Source organism: Paramisgurnus dabryanus, chromosome 19, assembly GCF_030506205.2.
Source record: "Paramisgurnus dabryanus chromosome 19, PD_genome_1.1, whole genome shotgun sequence".
Taxonomy (NCBI): domain Eukaryota; kingdom Metazoa; phylum Chordata; class Actinopteri; order Cypriniformes; family Cobitidae; genus Paramisgurnus; species Paramisgurnus dabryanus.
In genome coordinates, this window is record NC_133355.1 from 6,467,127 (window position 1) to 6,476,972 (window position 9,846).

Sequence of the window (9,846 nt, forward strand, 5' to 3'; positions counted from 1 at the left end):
TTTTACAGTATGTGGTGACGCAGTAAATTCACACGATACAGTCTGTGCTAATATAATAACACATGTTCAGTTCGATCAGTTTCTAGTTAGAAGTCAAACTGAGCATTTAGAATGTAACAAAAAATACAATCAACATTTTATTTTCACATCACGTCATCTCCTGCTGTTCTCTGTCTTTGAATCTGACTTATACTTGAGTAAAAGTGTTAACTTACACCAGAGTAACAGACAAAGTTTCCTGACAAAGTGAAATCAAGTGAGACCTAATGCAACAACTATTTAAGTGACCTTGGATCTGTATGATCTAACATTTCTGCCAGGACAACAAACATCAAAGATTAACAATAGTAGCAATATTTAGGATTGTTGGATTATGAAACTTGTCTGAGGAAAACTTTTCTGTCTGAAGTCTGGACAGAACTTGAAGCACAGCATTTCCTCCCAAAACAAAATTATACTAACCCACTCAATATAAAATCAAATATTTAATATGTAGCCTATGATCAGTTAAAAAATCCTCAGTTATGACCAACAAACCACACACGATTACATATGAATCAAAAACAGATTAAAGCAAATATACTGCCGTTATCATTACAACAAACATTTCTTTGAAAAGTTGACAGTTTTTCACACCACGTACCAGCATTAGTTAAGAAAATTTTAACCTTACTCGACTGTCATCAACAGTTATGTATCTGTGTTATGTAAAGCAAATCAGCAATCTTGCTGTAACCTACAAGAGCAAAATGATGAACCTGACGCTACATATGTGTTTCAATGGTGTTAAAGTGGTAAGGGTCCATGCCATTAATGTATAATTACGTACAGGGTTTTTAAAAAGTTGTGACAAATGAGATTATACATACTATAAATTATATTGGAATTAACTCTTAAAAATCTATTTGCTTTAACCAACAATTGCCGTGAAAGAAACATTTCAGGTTCCTCAAGGAATTTTTCAGAGAAATTATATTTAAAGAACTATTTCTTTATTGCCTTTAATCTGAAAAACCTTCAAAGTTTCTTCAGATGAAACTATTCAGCCAAAAATGTTTCTTCGTGGCATCGTGAAACACTTTTATTTTTAAGAGGTGAAATTAGAGGAGAGGATGAATTAAAGGACAGATCAGTGATGAACTTCTGAGGGATTGAGGTTACACCTGCTTGTCCTCTATGATAAACCTTCACCCCAACCTTAATGATGAAGCACTGCAAGTTTTAATCTGATCTCAGAGCAGGACATGGATGAAGAACAGGTTTAGACATCTACAGTATCTGAGCTGAGAAGCAAACAAGATATCCTCCTATCAAATAAAACTACAAGCATCTGTGAAACATAAAAGGTTAAAAATGCTGCTGTTTTGATGCATTTTGTCTGTACAATGAAGGTAAAAGCTGATTTAAGATTCCTAAATGTCAGTATAACATTTATATTTGTGTTCAAAGTAAACAGAAACAAACAGGTTTAGACTGCCATACAGCTAAATTATGTATTTTTTTTTTTTTTTTTTTGGAATGAATTAGTCCTTAATGCTGCTTTATTCACTATCATCTGTTTAATTCATATGTATACAGTCACCTCTGGTGGATTATTGGTTATGGCCAAGATGGTTTTATTAAAATCTATCTATAATAAATAAATTGAGTGGCAAATAAAGTCTTTTTTAATATAAGATTTTGTACCACCAGCTTGTTTTTAACATATGGTAGTTCTGTAGCCTATTTATGAAAAACAAAATGTATAATTTTCTATAAAGCAATTCTTGTAAAGATTATCAAACCTTTGTATGTTTGTGTAAACATTCGCTGTTGTGTTTTAATTGTAATTTCCATTATGTCCACTAGATGGAAATAAAAGAAAAGAGATGTGGGTGAATTGAGGGCTTAAGAAAGTGGAAGAGAGTTCGGTATTTTTTAACTAAGGTATTTTTGTGCCATCGTATTCATTCTTACTGTATTTTGATAAATTACATCACAGCATAAACCTAAAGTCAAAGTAAGCCCCGTTATACAAATGACTTATTGTGAAAATATTTATAGCTTAAGTATTAATTATTCTGCTTTAATACACATTGTATGCAACATTTAAATTCTCTATTGTAAGATATTTAATGATCTGCAAGGCTTCATGTCAGCAGTTATGGTTACAATATATAATTATAGAAATGTGATTTAAATAAAAAACATCAGATATGATGTTAAATAGTATATGTTAGATCAGCACATTAACAAAGGGAAGATGCAACAGTCTACTAATATTTTGTTACAGTTTTAAATGTAGTTATTGCATAAAAAGAAAGCAATATGCTTTAGTTGTAATGTTTATTTCACGTTGCTAATGTTATAAACAAACAGTAATTAAAGCACAAAGTGTCTGATTTAGTCTTTTCACCAATAAAAAAGCTATGAAAAACTAAACAAAACTCTTTTGTGTATTTTCTTCCTGCCATTTCTAAATATTTTGTGTAGTTTCTGGTGATGCAGAGTTTGAGTCTAATTTTCTATTGACAGGATTTTGTTGGAATAACGGGGCGTTCTTTACAGGGAAGTTTTACAGCAGTCGACCTGAAGACGACAAAACTTTTAGTAATATTTCTGAATATATCTGATCTCGAATATAAACCAAACATGCGATCTCTAGCGCTTTTGCTCTTTGGGATTCATCTCGCCTTTGCGGATAACTTTACATGTAAGTACGCACACGCACATGGTTTCAGGTGCAACTTTGTCTAACAAAAACTCCCTCTGCAGTGCGCTGGCTTTGACCACCATTAGGCAAATTGACCTTTACAACTAACAAAACAAAGAGATAATAAAACACGGTTACTAAAGGTAAATCATGATTTATTATATTATATAGGCTAGTATTTTGATGTTTAAAAATCACGAACACTTACATTAGATCAAACTTCATCAGTAGACTTATATCTGCTTTATAATACAAGACTGCAGCCATCATAAAATCATATGCAAAATATCTGACATTTATAGCCTAATAAAATCAAATGCTAAATATAATTCAGTTATTAAAAATCATTGCTCTTGCATGCAGTATATTTCACGCATAACATGTTTAAAGTGATGTGTTATGTTTTATAATAAAAGCAAAAAATTCATATTTATTCTACTCATTGTATGTATTAATTCACAATGAGTATGCCTATAGTCCATTCAGTAAGAACAATGTCTTCTGCCTTTATCTCTACATTATGCACTTATATTATATTATTATTGGGTGCTGTAAAGCTTATGGACAGTTTTGACCCATTGTAGGCCCAAAAACATCTCACAGATCATATACAATGCTAATCTGTATTTTGTACAGTGGCCCTTCATGAATAAAGAAAACTGAGATTGTATTTGCCACCAGTATCAGCTTTTGTACAGATCAGATGATGCAGTGATTTATCAAATAACAAATATAGGATTCATTTTTAAAATGACACTTTTGTTTCTTAAGATAAAATATAATTTTTAATGAAATTATTTCATCTAGTTGCAGTATACTTCAACACTATAAACTCTTCTTTTGCAGATCCCTTCAGTATAACCTGTAAAGATAAGTCTGGAAGTAAGATAAGGTACAGTTTACTGGCATATTATTAATTATGAAATAAATACTATTGTTTTCTAAAATAATTTAGAAAGCATGCATTGACAGTGTGTTTAGAGTTCAAATCTTAAATTGGTATAAAATCATAACTGACTATAAACCATAATGCTGAACTAATAAATATTGTGCTGTATGTTTTCAGAGATCAGAATCAAGCAGGTTGTGTTCATGTATTTTGTATTCAATATGTCTGCACAACCTAATGACAATCTGTCAATAATATAAACAGTGTAATAATATTTTATTAGTTGAAACATAGTTGCAAAGCCACTAGACACTGGATGTGACACTAAACATAGTAGCATGTACCAGGAGCTTGTGTGTGCAAAATATTATGGGGTGGTTTCCTGGACAGGGATTAGACTAATCATAGACTAAAATAAATGTAAAAGCTGTCCAAACTAAAAGCAACTTACACTCACATGTTGTAAAATACATCAGTGATCTTTGTTTTGCCTCAAAGTGCACACAAGTAATGTTTTTAGTAAGGCATGTTTGTTACAACTAGTTACATTTCCTAATTAAACTCCTAAAGTCCTAGTCCTGGTTTAAGCTAATCTATGTAAACGACCCCCATAACACTTAATGTTAATATTACTGCTGTTGGAGCCCTGATCACACACAGTCCTTAAAAATGTTATATTTCAAATTTAGATTAAGGCATCTAACAAATGCATAAATTTAAATATTTTCAAGCTAGCCTGTATGACATTTAAATTAACATATAATAGAAAATAGATACCTCAATGTTTATCCACTGATGTTGTAACATAATTTTCAATGAGTTAATGTTTTTCTAAAAACATCTCCAGGTAACTCAATTAATCATGAACACGAAGAAGATAACGAAGAAGATCTTATGAGACACTGGGTGTTCTTTGTGCTACTTGGTAAGCTTTAGAAAACTTAATTGTTGACAGTTAAATGTTGTCAGTATGTCACAGGTCATGTGATATGTGTACAGATTTGTTTATTACTAATGTTATGAATATGATGTCATTTACAGATTAAGATTTACAGACATTTTTGTTAGTATACTGAAATGTATTTTCTTGTATTGATGCAATAATTGTTGATCTTAATAATAATGATTGTTGATATTCAGTCGCTGCTGGATGTGTGCCGCCTCTCATCCTCTTTGCTGCCTTAATTGTAGTCATTGAGTGGATGAAGTTTAGTCAGGTTAAAAGATTTTTAAAAGGTGAATTTTATAAATGTCTATAACACATTATTCACAATCACTTTATCATTGTTAATCCACTTTTTAATTGTTACAGGGTGTGTGTTAGGCAGTAGTAAGTATTGATGTATTTTACACAGAAATGAGTTTGATCACTTATTTCATTTTGTTTGCTTTTAAAGGGTTTCTCACATTATCTCTTATTTTATTTCACAGCCACAGATGCTGACTCAGTGTCAGATCAACGTGCCTGCTGTATTTCCCTCTCATTCTTTCTCGTGCTTGAGTAAAAATGTTAACTCACAACAGAGATGACTTTCTTTGTAGAATCTGTTTCTAGCCTTGAGAACGTAACAATAAATTCAATAAACATTTTATTTTCACATCCCGTCATCTCCTGCCGTTCTCTGTCTTTGAATCTGACTTATGCTTGAGTAAAAGTGTTAACTTACAACAGAGTAACAGACAAAGTTTCCTGACAAAGAGAAATCAAGTAAGACGTACTGCAACAACTAGTGAACTGACCTTGGATCTGAATAATCTAACATTTCGTTCAGCACCACAAATGTCAAAGATTATCTATGAAACGTTTCTGAGGAAAACACTTTGGGCTGAAGTCTGGACAGACTGGGGAGCAAACAGAAACTAACAGGTTTAGACTCACATATGGCTAAATTATGTCAGAACCTATTTTGTTTTAGAGTTCATTTCTCCTCAGTAATGCTTCTTAATTCAGATTTATACACAGTCACCTGGTGGAGAAATTGTCCATATGAATTTGACAGGTTATAAAAGGTTTTATTAAAATCTATCTATAATAAATAAATTGAGTGGCCTTTTTCAAAAGTCTTTTTCATATCAGATTTGGTACCACCAGCTTGTTTTTTTAAGATATGGTAAAGTTCTGGATTTTTATGAAAAACAAAAAAGTAAAATTTTCTATAAAGCAATTGTAAAAAAAAAATCACAATTTTATGCTTGTGTAAACATACACTGTTGCGTTCAATTGAATTGTTATTTCCAGTCTAACCACTAGGGAGAGATAAAAAAAGAGAAAGTGGAAGAGAGTTCGTTCTGGAATAAAGAGTTAACTAAGAAGGTAGCCTATTGTTGTGCCATCGTATTCATTCTTATTTTTTTTCCCCGGATAAATTACATCACAACATACACACATAAACCTAAAATCAAAGTAAGCCCCGTTATACAAATGACTTATTGTAAAAATATTTATAGTTTAAATATTAATTATTCTGCTTTCATACACAGTGTATGCAACATTTAAATTCTTTATAAGTGTAAAAAGATATTAAATTCTCCGCACTGCTTCATCGTGTCAGTTATGGTTACAATATAATAAATAAGATGCAAAATATAAATGTGATCTAAATAAAAATAAACATATAATGATGTTAAATAGACAGTAGATCAGCACATTAATAAAAGGAAGATACAGCATTCACAGTTTTTAAATGTAGTTATTGCATGAAAAAAGGCAATATTATTTTGTTGTTAAAAATTTTTTATTTAATGTTTGATAATGTTGTTCTGAATAAACAAACAACAATTAAAGCACAAAGTGTCTGATTTAGTAATTTCACCAATAAAGAAACTGAACTAAACTCCATTTTAGAAGATTTGTGTATTTTTTCCTGCCATTTCTGAATATTGTGTGTAGTTACTGGTGATCCCGAATCTGTGTCTGATTTTCTATTGGCAGGATTATGTTGGACTAACATGGTTCTTTTTTTTAACGGGCGAGTTATGATTGTGTATAGTTTTTATTAATACCATGGTTCAACAAACAATGTAAAGGTTAAATAAAAATTAGATAATAATTAACTTATTCACTACAAAAAATAATTAGTAATAAAATAAAATAATAATAAAAAGTAATTTACTGCATATACAGAGCAAGCTTGAGTATTGTTATCAAAATTTAATTACATAATATTTGCAGAGCCTGTAACTCGACATGTATTGGGTGAAACACAAAAGCCTTTTAATTAAATTTATATTTTGCTTGTGAATAAGTTGACAGCTTTATTAGCCGAATATTTACGTTGCTAATGTTATCCATTGGCCTATTGCTCTTTACCTGTTGCCACTTGTGTTTGTGCTCTTGAAAATAAATCGTTAAGCTTGGCACATTTGGCAGCATCCTCCTCCATAGCCTTTTTCAGCTCATCCTAGCATCTACCTCCCATCCATCCTCCGCGTACCGTTGGTACGGCCGGCCCTGAGAAAAGTTTTGGAAAATATGCGATATGGATCCGGGGCCCAAACAACTTGGGAGGGGAGAACACCCTCACATGGTACAACCCATGTAGATGCTGCGCTGCTGTGTCAGAATGCGGAACATGTGTACTGTTATTAAGAGAAAATAGTATGGAAGCCTGTTTCCGCCATGTTGTAAAAAAATATATATTTTTTTACTTTGCTAGGCTAGGGTAGGGTATTTTAATTGGTTGCTAGGGTATTGTTATGGTTTTCTGGGTGATTGCGATGGTGTTGCTGTGGCATAATGGGTGATTGATAGGCCTTTACTAGGGTATTTACATGATTTATAAAATTGCTAGTCTGTTCAGGGGGGGGTTGACAGAGAACTGCTATGCGTTAATACGGTGTCTGTGAGTAAATGATAGGTAGTTGCTACAGCATAATGGATGGCTGTTAGTGTTACGAGTTGCTGAGTAGTTTGGGGATTGACAGAGCATTGCTATATTATCGATAGGGTATTTAAATTAGAGTGCTCTAACATGTCCACATGCTGTATTTTTATAGAACATTTGCGAGTAGATGTCACAGTTGCATCACTGCAAGCTGTGCGTGCAATTTGGTGGCAGAAAACAGTAAAAAATGAATTATACACAAGTGAAACGAGCAAGATAACTCACTAGAAAATGTCTTGTTGTGCTGTTGAGTGTCAGAATAGGAATGTCAAAAAAGATGTCCTTCATTTTTATAAAATACTGTCATCAAAGACACCATTTGAAGATAAACGTAGGTGTTTATGGTTGCAATAAGCCCTTAAATGGACAGACTGGAGTGATGAAATCATCTGGAAATCAAACACGCAAAATGTCTATATATTCAGCTATATGTTTAAGGGAAAGAACCTGTTTCCACATCAATGATATGACACCATCTCATGTTGTCACTCCTGCAATATCATCACAGTCTGATATGCTGTTTTTAAATTAGGGGTCTCTAAAAAGTCACACACATGCTGTCTTTTCCAGGGGCGTCATGCACCAATTTTTTTAAGGGGGCACAGTGTGCACAGCTCACAGAAATGTGTGCATACACAGACATCAAACAAAATATTATAGAGCTTTCAGTCTTTTCCATTGCACTTACATTTCTAACAATTTGAGCGACCCTGTCTTCAAACAAAAACCTCCAAAATAAAAGTGTTGACTATCTTTTATATCAAATATTATTCAATCGGAATATTGAGATATTGGCATCATATTTACATTTGAAACTGCATGTTTTGTTTATTTACGTTTTGTTTAAATGTGTCATTAATGCATTTTGCACAACAACTGCATTATCCTATGAAATTAATGTAATTTTAAATCCATAAAATATATAAACAACGTAAATGACATGATTGATTTTAATGTTCAATAATGATTAAAAAAAATATGTTTAGATAAAATTATTAGAGGAACGGATTTTTGAATTAAATTTTACCTCATATGTGAACATGTGTGATTCCGCGCCCCCGTGAACTCTGGCGAACTTTGGCGTTGTACCAAGAAGATGAATCTAGGAATCTCTACTAATATATCATTGAGACTGTAACATTTTAAACCATACATTTTCTACACAGAGGAGGTTAACTGCACATTACCGTACTGGGGTTTGGAAATGTTGTGAGCGTTTCTTACACGTTTTAATTCCTCAGATAGCCTTATGCAGCAGCAAGAGCAAAGCTCGTGAGTGTGCTCAGACGCTGATGACGTCTGCGACTGCACTGTCTGCAGCGCCTGCCGCCAGAATAAAGTAATGTAACATGATTAAAACGGCAAAAATCTCTGAAAAGTGACAAGGATGCAGCACAGAATTTATAATATTGTGTATTTTAAACAGATTAAGAGACAAGTAAAAGATTAATGGATGCTTCTTTAATTTTGAGGTCGCATGCAAAATACATTTGGCTCAAAAAACCATGTGCCCCCTCAGTTTCTCTGTCAACCACCCTGAACAGCCTAGCCTAATTTTATAAACCACCTAAAATACCCTAGTAAATGACTACCAATCACACAGACTGGTATAGCAACACAATCACCAAGAAAACCATGCAACCAATTAAAATACTCTGGCCAAGCAACCACATAGAATGCCACAGCAACAGCCTAGCAACCACCCATGATATCACAGCAATTGCCTTGCAACCCCACGGAACACCAGAGCAACAGCCTAGCAACCACCCATAATATCCTGGCAACTTCCTAGCAACCACACAGAATGCCAGAGCAACAGCCTAGCAACCACCCATAATACCCTAGCAACAGTGTAGCAATTAGCCAGGAAATCAGAAAAATAGCATAGCAACCACACAGAACCCCAGAGCAAGAGCCTAGCAACCCCCCATAATATCCTAGCAATTGTCTAGCAATCACATAAAGAACCATAGCTAAACCCTAGCAACCACCCATAATACCCTAGCAATGACTTAAAACACAAATAGAATGCAACTGAAACAGCCTAGCAGCCACCCATAATGCCCTAGCAACGACTTAAAACACACAGAGAATGCAACAGAAACAGCATAGCAACCACCCATAATACCTTAGCAACGACTTAAAACACACACACACAGATAAAGATGTGATATAAAGTCAGAATTCTGAGATGCAAAGTCACAATTTTATTTATTATTTTTTACAACATGGCGGAAACAGGCTTCCATAATAAAATAGACTTACTAATGTGACAAATGTAATAAAAAAACCTCGACCGCGGCCCTCCCGGTTCTCTGGTGATGCGTTTTGGTCTGATCATCTATTGGCTGAATATTTTTCGGGCTAAGGGTGTTTACCAC

The 9,846-nt window shown here is 33.4% G+C and overlaps 1 long non-coding RNA gene across 1 annotated transcript; it reads left to right on the top strand.

Moving 5' to 3' along the window:
• Positions 1-2,577: 2,577 nt before the first annotated feature.
• LOC135771575 (uncharacterized) lies at positions 2,578-5,146 on the top strand. The gene is made up of 5 exons (XR_010542973.2): positions 2,578-2,692; positions 3,539-3,584; positions 4,429-4,506; positions 4,894-4,911; positions 5,013-5,146. It is a non-coding gene; the product is annotated as an uncharacterized lncRNA (long non-coding RNA).
• Positions 5,147-9,846: the final 4,700 nt, after the last annotated feature.